The sequence below is a fragment of the Hipposideros armiger genome, unplaced genomic scaffold, assembly GCF_001890085.2.
Source record: "Hipposideros armiger isolate ML-2016 unplaced genomic scaffold, ASM189008v1 scaffold_817, whole genome shotgun sequence".
NCBI classification, from domain to species: Eukaryota; Metazoa; Chordata; class Mammalia; order Chiroptera; family Hipposideridae; genus Hipposideros; species Hipposideros armiger.
The window spans coordinates 439200-444672 of record NW_017732167.1 but is presented as its reverse complement, the minus strand read 5'-3'; the positions used below and the strand labels follow the sequence as shown (position 1 = coordinate 444672).

The following is a 5473-nucleotide window of genomic DNA, read 5'->3' as shown; positions in this document are numbered from 1 at the left end:
AAAAATAAGGATGCACATTATATCTGCATAGCACTAATTCTGTTTCCCTGAAAGTTTAGGCCAAAAACACAGGAATGCATTATACGCGGGAAAACATGGTAAATGGGAAGCAAATACACAGCTGTTCTGAAATCCAGCCATGTGTGTTTCAGTCTCCCTGAAGAAGACGGGGGTCTTCTCACTGGGAGGAGTTCTACTCAGCATTTGGCTTCTCGCTTCAGACTCTGGGCTCCACCCTCTGAATCTCCCTTCCTTTTCTGGAAGAAACGGCCTGTGTTTGCAACAGAACAGCTTTCTGATGGCCCTCGAAATATTAGAGCAAAAGGAGGCTTCTCCATTTTGGACTTTGTTCCTTTCAGCCCAAACTGATACAGCTCCTTAAACAACTTGATGGGATTCCAGTGTATAACATTATAAATCCAACTCACTGCACAAAGGTTGGGCCACATATTCCTGTGAGAGCTGGGCTGTGTGTCAGGGAGCTGTAGGAAAACATCCTAAAGATTTTGAGAAGAAATTTTGTCCAGTTTAGGAGCAAAGAGCACCACTTAAAACTTCCTGAGATCTTCACAAAGGGTTTCATGCCCATGTCCTTGACTTCACCTCAACCCTGAGGCTGTGTTCTTGGCAGCTTCTGTCTGCTCTTTGCCCGTCACCTTCTACTTGAGAAACACCTGCCAACTGGACAGGCCAGAAAGGAGAGGTAGTTTTATTTTCCAATCTTGCAAGACCCATGTTGGAACGTTCCCTTAGAATTCTCCTTAAAAATCCAACAGTTCCTTTTCAAATCCATCTCTCTCCTCACACTTTGTCGTTGAGAGCTTTAAGATGCCTGTCAGCACTTTCACCATTCTGCCTGGACGTCCTTAGCTGGACACACACGTTCGCTGGGTCTCGCTCATTCTCCTACGTTGCAAATGTTGTACAGTCGCAGGATGCGCGTCACCACTTTCCCAGGCTGCCCTTCCTCTCTGCACCAGCAGCCTGCGCGCCACCCTTCAGACTTCCCTCCTTCGAAGCCAACACCATCTGGTTTAGGTTTTTTGTAATTGAAGCACTCCACCATTTTTGTCTGAAAATGCTTCTACTTCACTTTTACCTTAAAATGTATTTTTACTGGTTATAGAGCTCTAAGCTGTTCATTATATTCTTTTTTTTAAATTTGTTTTTCAGTTACAGTTGACATTCAATATTATTTTATATTATTTTCAGGTGTATGGCATAGTGGTTGGACATTTATGTAATCTATGCAGTGATCCCCAGCTAGTCTAGCACCCCCTGACACCCTACATAGCTGTTGTAATATTACTGAGTATATTCTCTATGCTATGCGTTATATCCTTATGACTATGTTGTAATCCCATATTCTATTTCAATTCTCTATTGCTCTTTAACAAAGCACCTCAAAATACTGTAGCTTAAACAACCATTTATTATAAGTTATAATTCTTTGTGTGACCAGAGAGTGCTTCTGCTTTATGTGGTGGCTATTGTAGAAAGTGCTGTGATAGCTGAAGTTTCCAGCATGTTCCCACTCACTCGGCTGGCAATGAGTCTGGACCCCTGGCTTCAGTTCAGCAAGGCTGTGTGAAGTCTTCCATGAAGGCTTCTCCACGTGGCATCGTGAGCTTCACAACATGGAGACTGGGTCCCAGGAAAGGACATTCCAAGAGGTGGGTGCAGAAACTCTAGATCTCACAGGGCCCTGCTCAGAAGTTACATAGCATCCTCCCCACCACATTCTGTGGATTCCAACAGCTCAGGAGCAGCCTGGATTCAAAGGAGGTGAAAACGAGTCTACCTCATAATGTGGAAACGACAAGGTCAAATTGCAAAAATGCAGTAGAACGGGAGACACGGTGCAGCCATCTCTGGAAACACTTGGGGATGATAAGATGGGGTGAACGTATTTTGCATATGAGAAGGACATGAATTTGGGGAGGGGGCAGAGTGTTTTGAGCTGAATTGTGTCCCTCCCCAATTCCTATGTTGAAATGCTAACCTCCAATGCTTCAGAAAGTGATGGAACTTGGAAATAGGGTCACTGCAGACATAATGCATGAAGGGGAGGTCATAGTGGAGTAGAGTGGGACCCTGCCCAAATATTGGTGTCCCTGCGAAAGAGGGAAATTTGGACACAGACTTGCACAGAGGGAATGCCAGGCTGAGACGAAGGCAGAGATGGCAGGAAGAAGCGGGAGCCAATGAACGTCAAGGATCGCCAGCAAGCCACCGGAAGCCGGGGGGCCACGGCACGGACGCTCCCTCACAGCCTCAGGAGGAACCACGGCTCTGGTATCGTCATCTCGGATTTCTGGCCTCCACAGCTGCCAGAGCACACGGTTCTGTGGCTTCAGCCACCTGGTCTGGGCACTTCCTCACAGCAGCCCCAGGAAACTCAGACAACTGGCCGTGGGCCCTTCGCTGGGCATCTATCCTGGTAGGTAAACCAAGAATAGCAAAATTTCCTTCAGTTGGAATCCTTTCAATTCTTCAAGGAACCAGGTTAATACAAGAAGCGTTGTTTGCACAGAAAGACACTCAAATACTTTTTTTTATTTTTCCCGAGGCAGTTTCTGTCACCCTTCATTCCCAAATCTCACATAATGTCATAATCAGAAACCAGGCATGTATGTGCAGGGTGAGTGTGTGTGTGTGTGTGTGTGTGTATGTGTGCATGTGCGTGTTTGTGTGTGTATGTGTTTCTGTGTGTACGTGTTTCTGTGTGTATGTGTGTATATGTGTGTCTGTGCGTACGTGTGTATGTGTTTTTGTATTATGTGCATGTGTGTGTTGATGTGTATGTTTGTATGTGTGTGTATGTGTGTATGTGTGTATGTGTATGTGTGTGTTCATGTGTGTGTATGTGTTTCTGTGTGTATGTTTCTGTATGTGTGTGTATATGTGTGTCTGTTTGTCTCTATGTGTGCGTGCATGTGTGTGTATGTGTGTACGTGTGTATGTTTTTTTGCATTATGTGCATGTGTGTGTTTATGTGTATGTGTGTGTCTGTATGTGTGTGTATGTGTATATGTGTGTGTTCATGTGTGTATGTGTTTTTTTTGTGTGTGCACGTGTGTGTGTGTGTGTGTGTGTGTGTGGTTTCCAAGAGCACAAAACCTAGCCATTCTCAGTGACCTACACTGGAAAGGCTTTCTTCCTTGGCACTACTGGTACTTTCAATTTAATGCTGCTCATAAAGACACTAGTGCCAAGATCTCAGCCCCTTCTTCCATAGAGGACATTCCTCCATGAAGCAAGAAGTAACTACGTCAGTGCCATTCCATCCAAACATCCAGGAGCACACGTACCTGGTGGTCACTGTCACTTTTGCAAAGGACAGCAATTTCTCGACTCTTACTCTGGTTTCCCAGGTAGCTGCTTTGCTCGTTCACAAAGAAGTGACGCTGTCACCTCTCGCCGGTACATCACGCTGAAACCCCAGTGTGGACGCTGGAATATGTATGAGGGAATGACGAAGATTGATCTGTCTGTGGAGGATTGAAATGTGAGCATCTGCTAGAATGGCACTAAAAGGAATTAGAGTCATCAACCACAGTGATTCATAATGATGGCCACGTTTGCTCTTAGAATATTAAGGGAATCAACCATCCACTTAATTGCCAAAAGGACTCCTTTTTTTTTAACCACACATCTCTCTTTCATTTTCTCAATATATAGATTTTTATATAGATAGATAGACCCCCAAATGGTCTCACTGGCTCAAGCATAAATGCAGCAAAGAAAAATTAAAATGAGCTAATATCTTTGATTAATGCTAGTTCCTACGCCTGAACTTAGGAACATAAATATCCTTTTAAAAGTAATACTGTCTGCAAATAAGATCAAATCAAATTTCAAGGCACTTTGTTAATGAAAAGTATTGATTTTCATAGCATGTGGGCCAAACCATTGCCAGTTTTCAATCTATTTGAGATCCCTCTTAGCAATGAATATACAGATGTCCTTTTTTTCTCCTTCACATCTCTTCTTTTTCCTCCTCCTCTCGAGTGTTAGGCCTCAATTCTTTTCTCTTTACATTCTCTTCCTTGTTGATCTAATTCATTCCTACAACCTTGGTTGACACCTCTAGGCAGATTGGTCACTTCCAAATCATCATCATAACAAGTAGATGCCTCTCTTGCCCAGATCAGCCATCCTTTCCAATCCCACTGTATCCTGAGTGCTCCCTGTGCCTTGCTGTTCAAACTCCATCCTCCCAAACTTGACCACCTTAAGCAAGTTTGCTGAAGATCCAGGTCATCGTCCCAACTCCTTCCTGCTCCCTTATGACGCACGTGCTCTTTCATCTTGCACACCAGGACGCATTGCTACTTGTTTGTAAAAAGATTGGTCCTGCTCCATCTCAGGCCGAAGAATTCAGCATGTGAGGTGGAGCAGGGTAAGTGAGGTGGTGGGAGGGAACATGAACACGGCCCAGCCAGTATGATCCACCAAGTCATTCTGAGCAGTTATTGGGGTGACATACACCCCTGTAAGATCACACATCCTGCCATAGACTTCACTTCACTATTCAATTACACAGTAGTCCTATACCGCAGGTGACCCCTCGGGTTTTATCAGAAGCTTCTATTTCAACCTGGTGTTCTTATTTAACGTCAGTGTCTTTACATTTGGCTTCCGCAGCTAGATTACAGGTCTCTAAAGAAAAAATGATAGCAAAGTTTTCTAATACCCAAGAGGGTACAGATTACCATATTCCCCCATGTATAAGATGCTCCCATGTATAAGACGCACCTTAATTTTGGGGCCCAAAATGTGAAAAAAAATGTATTACATAAAGTTATTGAACTCAAGTTTTATTTATCATAAAATTCATACAACTCCTCATCACTTGCAGGAAATGCAAGTAAAAAAATCTACAGCCGCTGTATAAGACGCATCCAGTTTTTAGATTGCAAATTTTTCAAAAAAGGGTGTGTCTTATTCATGGGGAAATATGGTAGTTGCACCAGTAAAATACAGAAAGTGCCAAAAAATGTATACACATAACATCTCTTAAAATGTGTATCAATTTTTTTGTCACCCCATAGTAAAGAGTCACCAAGAAGATACTTTATTTAATCAGTTGCTACTTTGATTGATTTCATCATCCGCTAGAACTTAATTGATTTGCAATCATAACTGACATGGAAATGTTACTAATATTATTAAGTGAGTAACAGAGGCAAACAAAACTATTATAACAACTCAATGGTTAAATGAGTGTGCTGAGATCAAGAACTTCTTTATTTTTATAACAGAAAAACAAAACGAAAAAACAACTGTTCAGAAAGAGCCCACCATGTCCCCCTGAGGAGCCGCCATAAGAAGCTGCCGTTGGCAAAAAGTGACAAAGATACTGATTTAACCTCTCTCCTGGAGTAAAACATGATTTCTAAAAAAACGCTGTTTGAAAACAGTCGTTTTTATTTGAAAATAAAGTATAGAATATTTGCTTGACAAATAGTAG

The 5473-nt window shown here is 42.6% G+C and overlaps 1 long non-coding RNA gene across 1 annotated transcript; it reads right to left on the bottom strand.

Annotated features, from left to right (window-relative positions):
• Positions 1 to 1414: 1414 nt before the first annotated feature.
• LOC109374370 (uncharacterized) lies at positions 1415 to 3482 on the bottom strand. The gene is made up of 2 exons (XR_002122378.1): positions 3312 to 3482; positions 1415 to 2437 (listed from the first exon to the last, which is right to left on the bottom strand). It is a non-coding gene; the product is annotated as an uncharacterized LOC109374370 (long non-coding RNA).
• Between the last annotated feature and the right edge of the window lie 1991 nt (positions 3483 to 5473).